Below are 18,291 nucleotides of genomic sequence, written 5' to 3'. Positions count from 1 at the left end.
AAAAGAGTAATTAAATTATATTAATTAGAGTTCTCATGTTTATAACATCATCTTAAAAGACAGTTTCCAAGTGACTTCAAATGCAAAAAACATATTCTAGTCTAAATATTATACACTTAACCTCAGATGTTAGTGGCTTGAAAGGGACCCTCTTTTCTAAGAGTAGCTTTCTGAGGTTGGAGACGGTACTGTGAGTACTATAATTTAAACAGTTATTTCCTTCCCAATCTCTGGGAAGCCTGTCTTTTACAATATTCCTGCAATATTCCTTTCTCTTATAGGACCTAAAAGTTCCCCAGTGTTTACCCTCTACAAGAACCAGGGTTCCCAGCATGGAATTGTGCACAGAATCCTTGAATGGATTCTAGTCCTGTAACTGCTCTGATTGTCTGGGAGGTTTGGGGCTGTCACTGAATCCCTTCGGGTCCCAAGTTTGTCCTCTATAAAAAGTAGTGAGCTTGACTGGACTCTAAGATCCTTTCCATCCTACGTGAATATTCTGGAGTCTATAGACAGAATATTTTAAAACAGAATACGTCAGCAGGGATTCAGACAGATTCAGTAGGGTCTCATCACATGCTTCTGGTGTTTCCAGGCCTCCCAAAGTCTGCATCTCTCACACCAGCTCTTCCCACAGTCTTGGCTTGTGTCAGATGGCAACTCAGCTACTGGACAAGAGGCAAGACAGCAGGTGTTGAGGTACTGATTGGTGATCACTAAACAGAGAATGTTGGTGTCCTGACTACACCGTGGCTTTTCAGAAAAGGATTTGGGTCTCTGTAATCAGTTCACAGGTTGCATGTTTAATATTTTCTTTTGTTTTTGAAATTTTCACCAAAAATTCAGGACAATGCAAAATGTATTTGTTCTCATTATTTGAAAATTATAAAGCCAGTGATAGTATAGGGGGTAACTCTCTACAGAAGCAAATTTTTGATTGACAACCCATGCAAGGGAAAGAATATAAACTTTGAAGTTGGAAGGACCTGTATTTGTATAGTACCTCTTACTAGCTGGGTGACTCTGGGCATGACTTACATTGTCTGAAACTCAAATTCCTAATCTCTTAAATGGGGGTAATGATATATACTTCATAGAGTTACTATAAGGAATCCAGATAATATCTACAAAGCTCCTGGCATATAATAGACGCTCGATAAATGTAAGCTATGATTTGCAATTAGAAAAATGGTTACCAAATGCCAGTTTGTGAATCAGCATGATCTTTAACACCATTTTACCATTCTGTGATAAACAGTGTAAAAGAAATACAGTGTAGCTAGTTTTTCACAAATTTAAATGTATATGGTGCTTCTTTTTTATGAAATGATATTGACAGTGGATGCTAACGATTGTTTTTAAGTTATTTAGCAAAATTTTAAAAACTGGTAATTCTAAGACATCTGCCCATATTTTCCTTGTCTAATTTGTCTGATCTACAAATGCAAAATAATAGGACTCACTGAATTAAGACATCCTAATCATACTGAATATTAGGGTCAAATGAATTAAATATGTTTCACTTTCAAATCATTTTAATGGAGGCAAGGGGATTCTGAGCATTCTTTAGCCACTTTGTACTGCAACCAGTTATTATTTCCTGAATTCCTGCAATACGTATCATCAGGAGAAGTCGTTTCACACTGTGTGTGTGTGCGTGCATGTGCGTGTGTGTGTGTGTTCTTAGCACCAGTACTCAGTTTGGTCTCAGTGTGTCTTGTATCTGTGTCTGATTTTGGAAACACAACAATGCAATGAGGCCATATACTGCTGTAATAGAGTCTGGGCTCTGCAATCAAACTGCCTAGGTTCAAGTCCCAGATTCACCACTGGGTAGCTGTATAATCTCAAACAACTAACTTAGCTTTCCTGTGCCTCAGTTTCATCACCTATCAAGTTTTGAAACTAACATTACCTACCTAATAGGGTTGTTCTGAAGATTTACTCCAATAATCCATGAAAGCATTTAGTATAATGCCTGATACATAATAAGTGCTCAATAAACAATAGGAAAAACAACAGACAAATAACAAGTAAACAGAAAACTCTAGGGAGTCAGACAGGCTTAAGATCTGACAAACCCGCCTCCATCACCAACCCCTCCTCCTCGATGGCATTGCATGGCTTTAGGCAAGTTACTTAGCATCTCTGCATCTTATTTGCCTTGTCTATGTAATGCCTACCTCACACATTTGTTGTCAGCATCAAATAAGTTATTACATGTAAATTATTTAATATTATGCTTAACTCATTGTAGTTGCACAATAAATGTTTTATCAGTTCCTTCCACTTTTACAAATCTGTATTCTACACAGCTATTCCTCTGTACTTTGCACATAATAGTAATTAATAAATATTTGTTGCAGCCTTGTACCCATCTCTCTGTCTTACTGCCTGTCACCTGCTTTGTCAGTTATTCTACAAGTAAGAATAGAGACTAAACACAGAACAGGAAACCTACTGGTTGGGACTCGGATCACTTAGACCTGTTGGCCATTCCTCTGCTTTGGCCAAGATCAATCCTGATACGCTTCTCTGATGACAAGACAGCTAATCAAAAAGGACACTGCATTGGGACATTTTGTGATATCTTGTCACAGATGAGAGAGTTATGCCAACACATTGTTTTAAAGACAAACTCTTTTTAAAGAAGTTTTGTGGTTTTGTGTCTCTCTCTTTCCTGAGAGCTCCACCTCAGCCTCTTCCTTTATGTGATTCTCACATTGTCGGCTCATGAGGAAAAGGTGGACTGCCTTGTTGGACTTGACCACCAAGCCTGGCATGCATGGGGAAAACTTGTAGGGCATATTTTCAGGCTTATCCCGATAAGTTCCTCAAGTTAAATAAACTCCATGCAAGATAATGTTTATTTTCACTGCTGGAATGAAGGTGAGTGATTGCAGAATAAATCACTAAAATAGTTTTTAAATATTAAAAAAAAAATCCTGCCTTGACATTAACGTTCTAATGTATGAGGATGCAATGCATTAAACTCTGGTCCTGTTTCTTTTCCTTTTCTCAACCTCTTCTTTGATGGAATATGTTTCTTTTCAACATTTTTTTTCACTCAGTTTAGCATTTTAGGAGAGACTCCTTCTAAAAGTGAGAATTTAGAAGGGGTGGTTAAAACGCCGACTCTGTGATTCTAAGATGTATTCTGACAGTTACGGGGTTATAAAGCAGAGGGTACATTCTTCAATGTGGGCTGCAGATCGTGCAGCAGAGGGCACCTGGCCAAGAACAGGAACCAAGGATATTCACTTTGGGCACATTTATTACCGTGTGTTGATCCTCAGCTTTCTACCATTTCCATTGCTCAGGATAGAATGTTCCTTTACTACAATTCAAGCACCTACACCAGCTCCAAAAACACTACTGTTTCCAGCTGTTGGGAAAGAGGTTTTGTAAAATTTCGTTAAATATTGACACTCTTGCTCTGCTGTCAGAAGAATGAATTTAGACTTGCTTGGGTGCCCTTTCTAGGGCACCCTTCTTAACATTCCTTTTTGCTACTTTGTGACACTTTCTTTTTTTTTTTTTACATTTTCATTATTTTTATTTCTTGTATAATTGTTTCCCTTTTTTCTATTGGCATAAAAAGCTAAATAAATTTCTATTTTTTATTTTTAAAAAATTTTTATTGGAGTATAGTTGCTTTACAATACTGTGTTAGTTTCTACTGTACAGCAAAGTGAATCAGCTGTACGTATACATATATTCCCCTCTTTTTTGGATTTCCATCCCATTTAGGTCACCACAGAGTAGAGTTCCCCGTGCTATACAGTAGGTTCTCATGAGTTATCTGTTTTATACATGGTGTGACACTGTGTCTTGAGTAAAATAAGGTTAGGATCTCAAAGAACATCACCCCCTATCAAGGAGACAAAGAGGAACAAGAAAACAAACCTTTGTTAACATGAACCAGACTAGATCAGCTTTTCCCAAACTTAAGTTATTCAAAGACTGTCATGATTTGTCCCTTATCTGTATCACTTCTCTTATAACTTCTTAGGTTTTTTTTTTTTTTTTACTTTAAATTGATGCACTTTTAAAAAATATAGCTCTGTCCTAAGGAATATGTAAGAAATTATAGGTTTTATGTTTTAATTTCCTAACACATATAAAAAGAAACCCATGACAGCTAAAATTAAAATTTTAAATGTGTGTGTCACTTAAAATCATCCCGTGTAATACTAGTGGTAGCACTAAACTTCGGGAAACTTTGAATTGGGTTGTCTACTGTTGAAGCTGATATCACGAATCAAGACCACATTCCCATTCCTTACATGGTATTAAGAATGTAGGAGTTCATTTGCAAAGCCAAGGTTGGTAGAAATACCTGTAGGTGTGCCGGGTATTTAAGGCCTCCTTCCCTCTCTGTGTGCTTTCAACCACTCTATTTTAATCCTGTGTGTCTTAACCTTAGGACTCTCCCTCCTCTTCTTTTGTGTTCTTGACCTCCATTCTTAATCACTGCCTTTGCTTCACCACTGACTGTGCTCTGTGGGTTGCCAGCCTCAGACTGAAGACTTGATGCCCACATATAGACAGCCCTTTGGGTTGGTTTACTTTTGGCCTTTTTGACAGTGGGCTTTCTGTCAATTTCTATTATTATGGAGGTAGTAACAGCAAATTAGTACAAAACAGCAAATTAGTGCTGAAACTGCTCTGGGAATAATCTGATCTGGAAGGACTTTGTGTGACTAGCAATGAGGCCATTATCAATTGAAACACAAAATCTCATGAGAAGAGAATTTGTGAGAAGCTTAAAATAGAGTGTCTGCCTATGTCTCTCATAAACATTTTATATCTTAGCTGTGAAAAATGTGGGCCACCCTCACTGTTCCTCTCATTATCTCCTGAGCCAAAATGATGTTCCCTGCTGCAAGGGTCACTTCCAAATATTCTTAAACATGAATTCACCATTCTTCACATGCATCTCCAGGGACCACGAACAGTTTTAGGGCTGGAGGAATAGGAGTTCTAAGACACTGAGGAAATGTACTAGTCTAAACCTCAATCTTCTACATCCTGATTTAGGACTCTCTTCACTGATCTGTGTGTCTTCATTTTTCTTAGCTCAAAATAATTTGTATAGTTTGGCATCAAATAAAAAACACCTAAGACTTTTCTTTTAACAAGATGCTCTCTGAACAAGATGTGGATTTTTTTAAGGGACAAAGTCTGTAAATAGCCCTGCTAAGTAGTATTAGAACTGTAGTTGGTTTGTTCAATTCACAAGAATGCCTTTGATAAAAATACCAACTGAACGCTATACTTCTGATAAATGGGATCACATTCTGGGGCCGTGAGATTCCATTATCTGCCCTTACAGTTTTCACATGGAATCTTATTTATGTTGATGCAGTTGTGCAAGGCACCTTTTAGACAAAAAAGAGTCACGTGATCAACATGAAAATGGGGGTATATCCAGAGAACCCAACACTTTTGGATTCTTCTTCCTCTTAAATGTCTGAATTTTAACTGGGCTTTGGAAATATGAAATTCCTGAGTCATACTAACTAGCATAAGCGAATTTCAAACCAAAGTGGCATATCCGTGAAACGTTTGCTGCCAAGGGCTGAGGTAGAAAAATGTCAGTGCCTTTGAGGCCAGGGCAGGATATTATTCATGTGTGTGAGCAGCTGTTGCGTTTGGAATCCTCTGAGAGATAGCAGAATGTGCTGTGCCTGTGATACTGACTCCTTTTTCTCTATCCCAACTGCATAGTTGCATGCAAGCCCTTTTCGATGCCATCTACACATTCTTGCTCTTGGTTTTGCTGCACACAGTCATCAACAGCCAAAACGACTAAAAAGCATGGTTAGGAGAAGCAGAAATGGAAACCTCTCACCAAGTGTTTCCAACAATTGATAATGCTGAAAATGTTTACTCACATAGCAGGATCAAAACTGGCATTGTAGATTAAGAATATCAGAATAACAGAGACTTGGTCTTGACTGATGACACCCACCCAAAAATGAACAGAGAGACTACTTCCAAAGAAATCTAGGTCAAATTTCCCTTCTTGCTAGTCTGTGTTTCTATCTCACCTCCACATTCCCTATACATCTACCTTGTGTCTCCACAGTTTGTAAGGCAAGGATGAAGTCCTTTAAGATGAAAATGGTTTGTTATTTGTAGTTCACTTCATAACTCTGCTTAAGTAAATGAACTAATAAATAATTGCAGAGTTCCTTAATCCTAGTGCTCTTTCTTTGGCCAATTAGATTTCTTTACTTGACTTTAATACCATAAACACTGATAATTCATGTATGGAAAGAAAAGGACTAATGTTTGTTGCTGAGCAGCAACCCATAACAGGTCCATCTACCAAATGTCTGCAGATGCCTTTCAGAAAGAGTCTGCCCTGATGGTACCCATCAATAGGATTCTTACACTTATGGGTGAGAATTCAGATTGCATCAGCTCAAAACCCTCTGTGGTCTAAGTAAGGCAGTACATCACAGCAGAAAGAGCGCTAGAAACATGCTTTCAAATTCTGGTTTTGCCACTAACTAGTTTTGTGACTTTAAGCAAGTTAGTTAACCTTTCTGGACCTCACTTTTAATGAAACACAAATGTTAGATCAGATCTGGGCTTGTCCCAAGTGCTAATTCAAACTCATTGGTAGTAGTACGCTGGAGAATGTTGAGAACAATTGTTAGTCTGTGTCCAGGCACAGTGGGAATGAGTATCCTTAATGACTGACTCAGGCTCAGGCTTATCCTAATAGATAAGCTATGTCTGTCCTGTACAGGTAACAGCAGGAGTGCCTCGTGTGTGTTAATCACAACCAGAAATGCACTCTAAGGTGCATTTTATCTCTGTTTGAGAGAAGGTAGAAACATTTCAGAAGCAGCAAGATTATTTTATGATTTTCAGAATCAGAAGTAGAAAATTCTCTTGAACAAGACAAGTTTTCAGAGACAATTCTTCCTAATTCCTTGGTCCAGCATTTCATATTTTCCTTCTGGCTATTAATAACAAGTTGGAACAAATGGCCAGATGATGCACCCTGCCTGGGGAATAAATGGAAGCACCCAGAAATTCCATCCTCACTCACGCTGATTAGGCAGGACTTGGAAGGTTTACTTTGCTTACCAGTCAATGAACTCATAATATATTAGTATGAAGTATTCAGAGTTAGTTGTAAACTAGAATGTATATAATTTTCATTTGATGGGATCAACTTTGAGAGGTCTTTAAATCAGGCAGAAATCATAAAATTATTTAATTCTACACAATCTTTAAGAGGAAGTTTGCCATATAAGTGTAATGTTGACTTCTACACTTTGGAATTCATGATAAGTGCCCTGAATAGCTTCAAATACACAAGTCTGTCTTTTGATTGTTTGTTTAATTTTACTACTTCCTAAAAATCTCAGAAATTTGAAGGAGATTTGGACCACTGTTTATTTATCCATTAGACTAATTTGCTTGAATTAAAGCTGAGGCTTTGGAATCACCATTCATTACCACTTGACTGTGTACTTTATATTTGACTAAGAGTCAGGGTTTGGGGCTTCTGGTCCTTTTTATTTTTAACTGGATCTATTCCTAAATTTAGGAAAATTGTTGAAGCACAGTGTGTCTGCTTCCCTCTCCAAACAATTGGATATTTGCTTTTGCCCCTTGACTGTGCCTCAAAGATATTCGAGGAATCAAAGAAGTTCCAGGAGGTCCATTGAGGCTCTCTGGTGAGAGTCACTCATGCCATTACCATTGTTGTTACCTAATCTTTGCCTTCATCTTCAACAGCTCTACGTATTCTCCTGAGCACAGTGATGCCATTTACATCACCCAGAAACTATAGAGGCTCAGAAGAAATCATTTTGATTGTGAAATACTAGTACAATTTTTATCTTATTCCACAAAACAAGTTCATCTACTTTGTGATTTCTCAAATGTCTGGGAGAACTTATGCAACAAAAGCTGCTACCAGGGCATAAGGGTGTGTTGGCAGCTGTCCTAAGCAGGTTTTATACCCTCCAGACTCCTGTAGTCTCTTCTGTTATGTTCGTTTTTTCTGTTAAAGGCAAAAAGGAACAGGAGTAATGTGTCATGGCTTCATTTTCCTTAAAAATCTGTTAACTTCAAGAGGATAGACGCATACATCTTCAGAGAATATGATTTTATTTCACTGGTCCTCTCCTAGACTATAATTTTAGTGGATTTTCTACATATTATTACACTGATTGACTGTTTTTCTGCCAATATCCATTTTTTCTCCTCCCAAACCACTCTCCCCATTCTTTATTCCATACGAGCAGTGGTGCATGAGTCAAGGCTTAAAAACTGGATCTCTGAAGGAAGAAAAAAAGAATCATGATTTGTAGCACTTGCCAATTTTGTGGTGTGAATACTCCCGGCATGGCCATTTTTGAGTTACCAATATGGCATCGCTGAACACAGAACTGGGAAGAGATGCACGGTAGATACCATTGTATAGTATTACCACCACCCGAAAACAATAGATGTAAATGAACCTGAGAGCATAGATAATAGTAAAATGTAATAAAAATAATTAGGAAGTAATGTTTTTAGCGTATATTACCATGTTTTAAACATAATTTATTTGTTAGTGCATATAATTTAATTTTTAATAACAGGCATGTTTAACAACCAGCTCACAAATTTCCCGAAAATGTAAGTTGGTTCTTATGAGCTGGTGTGGACTGTTTCTAGCACACCATTACAGATGAGTTACTTAGAGATTAAAGTTTATTAATTCCCTGGGAATGCTTGAAAAACTGGGCAGGGAAATGTAAGTGATTCTAAACTCCTATCCTAAGCAAAGTAAATTAAAGAGCAGGGATGTATCCACTTAACATGCTTTATTTGGTGCCAGTACAAAGCCCTGGCATTTGTGCATTTAATATATAGATCATATCAATAGCAAAGAGTGGGGAGACCAGGCTTGCCAGATAGGCCACTCCTAAAAACATCAAAAGGACTCTTTAAAATTTTGAAAGGAATATAAACATAACTGAACATGAAACCAGAAGAACTTGGAGAGATAGATTTTTAAAAGTTAGTTTAATCTAGACAATATAAACACAGAGATAGTATTAAATCGGTCTGGGAAGGCAGCACTGTAGATATCATTGTTCATTGTGCATGAAGTGAAGGAAGTAAAGAAGACAGGCCAAAAGGAAACAGAGCCTTAGAGTCTGATGTATGTAGGTAGATTAAGAAAATATAATTTGTATCTGCTTTGGCTGCAAGTGAATGGATCTGAGACCACCGTAAGTCAGTCTTCAAAGCTTGGCTGCTTGGTTAAAATAGCTCAAAGTTCCAGGAGGGAACATGAACTCTACTGTGTCTAGCAATAGTGGGAGAAGAAAGTGAAAATGGTCTTATAGTCTACATATCTTTCTTCTCTTCCTCCAGAAACTGCCTCCAAGCCACACACTCCCCAAATCATGTTGATTCTGCCTTCTCTCCTCTTGCCAAGCGTTTACTTGGAAGTCTCTTTCTTGCCTTGTCTCCCTCACTGTCTCCTCCCAACTTCTGCTGTTCTTGGAATTGCAGCTTGAGTATCGGTTCCAGGAAGCATTCCTTGACCCCCAAGTCCTGGCTGGAAGATGCAATGCATTGGCATTCTGTGCTTATTGGTATGTTTCTCCCAATAGACTTAAAACTGCTTACAGATGGAAATTATCTCATTCTATTGTATCCTACGTACTGAGAGCAAATCCTGATCGTGTAATGGGTGTTCAACAAAGACTTTCTCTGCAAGAGTAAAATGAATCAAGGCCCATAAAGGAGATAGAACCCAAAGGAACCTGGGAGGCTTCCCATCGCTTATGACACATAATAACACCTATATTGCTGGATGATAATTATGCTGGTACCACCCTCTCTGAATAAATGAGTAGAACAAAGTCAATTATAAATTTTCCTTCAATGAACATACCTTCTGTTGCCTTTCCTCATGCCAGTCCCTGTTATTCTCCCATCGGCTGTGTTAACATCCTTTTCCCTTTTTCCTCTGATTGCCTTCTGGAACTCCTTGCTTACTGTATCAAGGATAAGAGATGGTCTGTAATTACCTGGGGTGAAATGAACAGTAGGTTCCAACGCGAGGGACTCGCCACCTTTGAGCACCTGTGTCACTTCTCTCTTACCTCCACCTGAATAATTAAATGCATGCTCCTTTGTATTGCTCTTCAGCACTCTGGCAAACACTGCTCTCTACATATTCAGGGAGACAAAATAAAATGGAGTAAGGAAAAAATTATAGGTTAGACAAGTGTCTGGTGATAGCCTAAGTTATTATATTTGCAGAAAGCTATAAGTTGACATAGGCCTTTTACACACCTCCAAAGACATGAAATTCAGGTCCTAAATTAGAGGTAGAATTACATTATGTAGCTTGATATTTTATTCTCAGGTGTGTGGGAGAGGTCTGGAAGTAAAACAGCTTTAGCCCCTGTTAGACTCGTGCTGTTTAAGTGGGGAGGTATGTCACAGGCATTATTTTTAATAGGCAGAGATGCCCTGAACTTTGACTTTTCAGAGATTTACTTCCTGCAGCCCACTGGGGTAAACATGGATTTTCTCAAAGCCATTTAGGCACAACGGATGACCATCTGTCAACGCTGAGAAGAACTTTTACTTTCTTTGTGACCATAGCATGTGGAATGTCCTGTTGGCATGTGTGAGATTATCAGTACTTACGTACACTTTTTCTGCTTGACCTTATTACCTTTACTGGATACGAGAGTCTCAGGCACCCTCATTCCTCCTTCAGAGGCTTCCAGAGCAATGTGAACAAGCCTTCGGCATTGTGGTTATCTCCTTTGCCATTGGAAATGGCCATTTTTTCAGCTCTGGGTATTTTTTAATGGTCTCCTTTCTCTTTGTTGAATTAAGTAGCAACTTTTGTAACTGGAAGTAATTTAAAACCTGGAGGTTCCAAAAGAGATTTATATTCAACTTTTTTAAAGGATCAAAAAGAGTCCGAATGTGCTTAATGTAGAACTTTGTCCCCATCAGCCCTTTAGGACACCACCCAAAAGTTCAGAAGAGTTTATATCTGATTACATCTCAGGAGTATTGGTTCAAAATATTTTATCTGTATGAATGTCATTAAGAAAATATAGAGTAATTATTTTCAATGCAGTCTTTAAAGCATTGTGTCTTGTCAACACTTGTTGATAGCAGAGCTGAATCTAGAACCCATGTCTTGAGTCTCAGTCCAAAGCTCTTCTCACTCTATCATGTTGCCTCTGTTTCTCATAATTACTTATGCCCTAATAGGAATTTGGCATTTAACTGATTCCCTGTGCTAGATTTTTAAAAAACTGTTTGGTTTAGGTGGCAGAAATAATTCCCAGTTATCAAAAGTTGTGCTTTATTGTTCTTATGTATCAGCAGCCTCATAGCCCTCTTCTAAGCATTCGAAATCCACCTTGTGATCATTAGTAGTAACCTGCTGATTTTTAAGTGCAAATAATACACTATTGGCACACTCTCGGAAGGATGGGACCTCTCAGTTGTATTTTCAGTAGTGGAAATGGATTTATTTCTTCTACTTTTTACCCTGGGCTACAGTAATTCCAAGGGCAATGGCCAGGTGCCTGGGATCCATAGACCTGCAAGATAAATATGGTACATCTTCCTAGAGCATTAATTTAGCCAACAGCAAGTTTTTTAAACCCCTTTCTTTAACACTACAGCAAGTATGAATACATTATGGAATAGAATGCAACATTAGAGTGAATTTTTTAGGTAAATAAAAGACTTCAAAGAAATTATGTGCATGCAGCCGAATGCTTCAGACTAACATCCTCAAAAGCACACTGTAGGGCTTCCCTGGTGGCGCAGTGGTTGAGAGTCCGCCTGCCCATGCAGGGGACACGGGTTCGTGCCCCGGTCTGGGAAGATCCCACATGCCGCGGAGCGGCTGGGCCCGTGAGCCATGGCCGCTGAGCCTGTGCGTCCGTCCGGAGCCTGTGCTCTGCAACGGGAGAGGCCACAACAGTGAGAGGCCCGCAAAAAAAAAAAAAAAAAAAAAAAAAGCACACTGTATCTCCTTCCCTCCAACATGTGCTCACACCCACTTATCCACATACCTTCACTCTTCGCTGCCATTAGGGATAATTTGTTGAAAAAAAATTAGATGAAGTGTGCCTTAGATTCATTACAGTCTCAGGCCTTTGTCTATTCCTGAAGGCAGGATGTAGAGGAAAACTTTTGTGCTTTGGAATCAGTGAGCCTTGAGTCTGATTCTTGAAATCACAGCTCCCCAGCTGTGTGACTTCTGTACTCCGAGCCTCAGGTTGTTCAGCTGTATATTGGAGATGTACTCTGTATACCACAGGCCTGTTTTGATGATTAGATGAGATACATGTCATGGTGCCAGTGTCTGGGACATAGAAGGCACTGAAGAAATGGCAGGTGATCACGAGCTCATGTATCATGGAGGAGGCATGAAGGGTGGCCAGGGAAATGAGAAAGCTACTGGTCCCAGAAGGGTTTCCACCATGTCTTGTTTTCTGGAGCATTCAAACAAGATGCAAGAGGAGAGTACACACACACACACACACACACACGCACACGCACACGCACACGCACACACACACACGAACGTACTCAAATACCTGTACTCATGGGAAGAGAGAAGAAACAAATGGCTGGGAAAGATTGAACCATGGGAATGAGGCTTGCGAAGCTGGGGGCATTTGAGATATGAGGCGTATGAATTAAACTTTCCTAAGAAGACCAGGAGTTACTCTTCCATGTTGCTGCTTCTTCTCAAACGCCGATTTACAAAAGGTTAAGGAAACAATTGGGATAAGATTTTGTTTTCTCCCACAGACATTTTGTTTTAAATCTAGTCTTGATTTTCTTCACAGCTGTTGTGGGACTGATATTATCTGTGATGTCAGGATCAGAAAATACATTGTAACAGAATGAGTGCCACTCAGACTTTGCCTTAACTCAGAATGTTTTGATTTTCTGGTTTATTTTCCCACTTCCCATTTCCAAAGCCAAGAGCTTTAAAAAGATCAGAAAATAATTATCACACAATATTAGGCCCAGAGGAAAAAAAATGTTTTTAAGAGTCAAGTGCTAATTCGTCAGAACTGTCTAGCTTAAAATATCTTCAGAGGCTATATATAAGTTTGTAGGAAAAAAACCCCTTGGATTTGATTCATCCAAGCTATGAAAACTCTGTCAGTTGACAAAACCAGCTGACAAATTCCTGTACTCCCTATGCACTGTGTTTGTGCGTGCCTCCCACACTGGCACCACGCATGGTGTATGAAGGCCCAGCCAATGGTTCTGTATAGATCCACCTTCGGTCTGGTTCTTCCAGGGAAGAAGTGAAGAGAAGGCAATTGCTCTGAAGACCAGAAGAGTGTTGAGCTTGGCTGTTGGCCTGGGGGAGGTAGATAGAATGAATTCTAGACTCTCCTCCAGAGAAGATACTCTACCCACCTCTGTTCTATGTCAACTGTGTGTCAGTCTCACCACAGTCTTTGGTATAAGACTATAAGACTATCATCTCCCCTAGCTCTAAGAGAAGACAAATTCATGGTCTCTATCTTCAAACCAGTAACATCTCCATGGGTTTCTTTTTTTTTTTCTTTTTTTGCGGTACGCGGGCCTCTCACTGTTGTGGCTTCTCCCGTTGCGGAGCACAGGCTCCGGACGCGCAGGCTCAGCGGCCATGGCTCACGGGCCCAGCTGCTCCGCGGCATGTGGGATCTTCCCGGAGCGGGGCACGAACCCGTGTTCCCTGCATCGGCAGGCGGATTCTCAACCACTGAGCCACCAGGGAAGCCCTCCATGGGTTTCTTGATTAAACATACAAGGAGTTTTAACATCTTTGTATTTCTTATAAAAGTTTTAATGTTACTTCTAAAAATAGAAACATCTAAGAGAAACAAGAACCTCCGTAAACCACATTCCCCAATGGCTCTGTCATACCTGTTGCTCAAATGTACTTCTCAGGGCCTCTTTTCATTACATCTTTTGAGGCTATTCAGAGATACCTGTCCCTCTGAGGAATCAGAAATCGGTGGAGGTGACAAAGCTCTCAGAAATGCTTACCTTTTTTTCTTCCCTGCTAAACATCTCTGAACCATTGCATCACACCCAGATCTAACAGGGAAAATTCTTGCCTAGCTGGAAGGTGTCATTAGCTGGCCTGCTTTGGAGAGAAGATCCACTGATCATCTCAATAGCATATGACTAACGTACAGAGGAAAGAAAATGCTGACAGTTTTGATCAAAGACAGAGATGGTCTAAACCGGATGCAGGCAATTGTCGGGACTGAGAGATTAGGCCCGATGAATCATACTTGCTTCACAGAGATGGCATGAGGCATAGGGACTTCGGAACTTGCTCTGTCTTGTGCCATTGGGACAAGGTGAAAAGAGAAGGTATTGCAGGTATCCTAACGAGTACTTTTTGAGCATCAGCTTCCAAAGAAATGCCTGTGTCTCTGGTTTTCACACAGTAAAGAGTTTAGACAGATTTCCTTCTCCACTCAATTGACTGTCATTTTATAGACACACGTAATTAGGAATGTTTATTTTTGTAATACGTACTTTCAGATGACAACTCTCAGGGCATCAGGTCAATAATGTGAATTAACTGAGGTCAAGAGCACTTGGCATATAGAATGAATTATTGTTGCCTCCCTCCCTTTCATCCGGAGAGGAAAGTTTAGAGTTTGAGGCGAAGTACAGACTTTCTTAAGACTCTTCTTAGACATGGGTGGTTACCTACTAAATGTGATACATGGAACATTTCTTCATTCCACAATTATTTATTGAGCCAGGCACGATGCTAGATGCTGGGAGAAAACAGAAGAGGGAAGTCCCTGTCCTTGCAGAGCCTATAGACCCACAGGAGAGAGGCACATCAAATACTCACACAGGTGGCTGGAGGCCCAGACCTCCCAAGGGCCGCCACCAGCTTCACTAAGTGCTTTGATTTCTCAACTCTGTCAAGAGTGTCCTCAAAGTCTGGCCCACTGATCTGCTGTATCTTTGTCTCCAGGAGCTTGTTTGCAGTATATATTTCTGGGATTCACCCCGGTCCTACAGAAGAAAAATCTCTGACCTTTTAACAAGTTGTCCCCAAATACTTCTGATACCATAAATTGTCTGTTTGCACACTTTAACCATGATAAGGCTTTATTTTACAATGTTTCTGTAAGAGGGAACACATGAGCATGCATGTTGGTTTGTGATGCACTGAATCTGTGGCTTTTAGACATGGCTTTGAATGTTGATTCCTCCAGTTATAGCTCTGCTTTAGAGTCTCAGTTTCTTTATCGCCCAGCCCACTGAAGGATTGTATGTAACAGTGCCAAGTCCACAACCTGTGATCACTCCTTTCGGCTTCTTTATCAAATAATTTACTCATAAACAACATTAAAACACAAGCCAAGGACAGGGAGAAGATACTTGCAATATTTACGTATAATATGCAAATTACTATTGTTCTGAATGTATGTAAAAAAAGAATTCCTACAAATCAGTAGACAAAAGACAAGTAATAGAAAAATGGGGCAATGGATGTAAACAGACAAGTCACAGAGAAGGAAGTTGAATCAGAAAAAAAAACCTCAATCCGTTACAAGGAAATGTGAATCAAAACAAGCATGAGGCAGACACCTTTCACTGCAGACTGACATTAGCAAAAGCTAACAAGTCTGACAATTTCAACAGTTGTCAGCATGTGGGAGAAATGGTATCCTCCCTCATTAGTCTTGGGAATACAGTGTGATACACCCACTTTCAAGCTATATTGACAGCATCTAGTAAAATTTAAGATATAATACCTAGGTCTCAATAATTCCACTTCTGTGTATATATCCAGCAGAAACTCTGGTGCATGTGCACAGGGTCATGTAATAGGGTGGGCATTGCAGCATTGCTTGTAAGAGTAAACAAAGTTGGAAACAATTCACAGTCCACTATAGAGGAATACATGAGCAAATATAATGAACAGGTAAAAATGATCATCTAAATGAACTGGCTAGAGCTCAAGAACTTTATGTGGAGTGAAAACAAGGAGAAGGACAAAACACTCAATATGAATCACTTATATAAACAAAAAAATAATAATATTATATGATTAACAAATATATGAATAATAATAAATAACATATTCTTAATAAAAACAAAAATATAATATTATGGGGTGTCTTATAATCCATGTGTATATATGCAAATTTTTAATGAAATAAAAGGAATCAAAACTCATGGTATTTGTTGCCTGAAAGGGTAATGGAAAAAGGATAGGGCTAAAGCTCTTGGACTATATGTCATGTAATTCCATAAAAACAAAATATTAAAACCTGGAAGAGATACAACCAAATATAACAGTTGCTAAATCTGGATAGTAGGACTATGAGGGTTTGTTGTTACATTATTCTTTGTAGTTTTATACAACACTATTTTTTTGAAAATTAATAAATGACACTGATTAGTCTTCATTGTCTCATGGCTGAAGAAACTATCTGGACAGACAAGAGGCAGTCACTGACCTGGAATGCAGTGACGGGTCCTGGTCTACCAACCGGAGGGTCCAGGGTTGGCTGGAGAGTGTTGCAGGTCCCCAGAAGACTCCCATGGAGGGAGGCTCCAAGAATATGAACCGTGTTTGCAGTATGATTGTATTTGTTTTCAATGCTCTCAGCTACTGTATACGTAGACAGTGAAATTACCACTCAGAGACTCAGAGGATAAAGAGCTCTCTTTCTTCCCTTCCACGTCCCCCCTTCTCACCCCCTCTTGCCTGTGCTTTGGCAGCTACACTCGACTGCTTTACAGTTGGCTGCTCTTCTCCATTTCGGTTTTATCTTCCTGTCTGGTAGGTGGCTGCTGTGGGAGTATGAAGGAGACAAGGAAAGGAGAAAACAAAGAGGGAGAGTATAATCAACTCTAGATAAAGGAAGGACATCTCTTGGTTTATCATGCAAAGGGTCAAGTTTCATGCCCTGACCCACACGTGATTTTAAGGATGAGGACACCAGGGATTTTCACTTCCAGGCCCCCGAGCGGTTTTGTAGCGACCCTTAATTTTCTTGCAGCCTGTCCTCCAGAAATGCGGCACACAAAGACAAGAGGCACACACACATACACTCAATCCACACTCCCACCTCCCATGCTTGAGTAAGACCTCCAGCTTGTTTGGGCAGCATCTATACCCATGAATAAAAAACCAATGTTCAAGAGAGTGGAATATAAGGCATCACATTCATTTTCACGTGCTTCCCCACATATGCATTTAACTTGCAAGCTCCAGGTGATATAAGTCAAAGAAAAAGAGGGCCTTTGCAATTAATGTGTTATCATTTGGTTTTGATATGCTTTCTAGGTTTTTCTCTTCTTGGAAACAGGATAGATGATTGTTGATTCTGTCCTGATAGAAAAGAGCTGCCTTGGTATAGTATAAAGCAGTGGTTTCCAAAGTGTGTTCCCAGTACTAGCAGCATCAGTATCGCTGGAACCTTGTTAGAAATGCAAATTCTTGGCCCTACCCCAGACCTGCTACCAGGTTAAGGTCCAGCAATCAGTAGTTTAACAAGCCCTGCAGGTGATTCTGATGCATGTTAAAGTTTGAGAACCTCAAGTATATAAAGAAACAGCATGGAACCAGAAATCTGGAGATCCAAGTTCAGATCTCGACTCCTTTACTTACCAACTGTGCCACTTTGGGCAAATAACCCACTAGGGTAGAGTATTTTTATAAAATGTAAACAACAGCTAGTTACTGAATGAGTCATGTCTGTGAAAGTTCTCTGAAAACTGTAAAAGGTCATGTAATGTACATTGTTACTATTGGTGTTATCCTGGGAGTGGTTTTGTTTGCTAAATCAGATGCCCTGATTTAAGCATCTCTTCTGCTACTCTTAGAAGCTGTTTACTCCTATCTACAAAGAGCTGCCAGATACAGCAAATAAAAATACAGAACACCCATTTAAATTTGAATTTCTAATAAACTGCCAGTATTTTTAATATAAATATGTCCCAAAATTGAATGGGCATACTTATACTGAAAAACTGTGCATTGTTTTTAATAAGTCCTATATTTAATCTGGTGTCCTGTACTCTGGTGACCCTTTTTTTAAGGTGTCTTTTTTAAGGTTAGGGACCAGATTTTATTACTTTCAAAATGTTCCTGTAAAAAAAGAAATGCTTTAAGCTTGAAGTAACAGAAACTCTCAGTGTTTTTAACAAACAGAGTTTATTTTTCTAACACAACAGGTAGTCTTGGAGGGAGGTGATCGTGGAAAAAGTTCAGTAGCTCAAAGACATCAG

At 39.4% G+C, this 18,291-nt stretch overlaps 1 protein-coding gene across 5 annotated transcripts in view; it reads left to right on the top strand.

Moving 5' to 3' along the window:
- The window catches only part of RASGEF1B (RasGEF domain family member 1B), a 570,403-nt gene that overhangs the window by 365,481 nt on the left and 186,631 nt on the right, over positions 1–18,291 (top strand). The window contains exon 1 of one of the 5 annotated variants that reach the window (XM_067035914.1): positions 647–699. The exons of the other annotated variants lie outside the window; for them this stretch is intronic. The gene's annotated coding sequence lies outside the window, so the exon portion shown is untranslated. Of the gene's footprint in view, positions 1–646; positions 700–18,291 lie in introns of those variants that run through there. 5 annotated transcript variants of the gene reach the window in all.

This window comes from Kogia breviceps, chromosome 6, assembly GCF_026419965.1.
Source record: "Kogia breviceps isolate mKogBre1 chromosome 6, mKogBre1 haplotype 1, whole genome shotgun sequence".
NCBI lineage: Eukaryota > Metazoa > Chordata > Mammalia > Artiodactyla > Physeteridae > Kogia > Kogia breviceps.
Note: the sequence above shows the minus strand (reverse complement) of the source record. Positions and strands in the feature narration are given on the sequence as shown.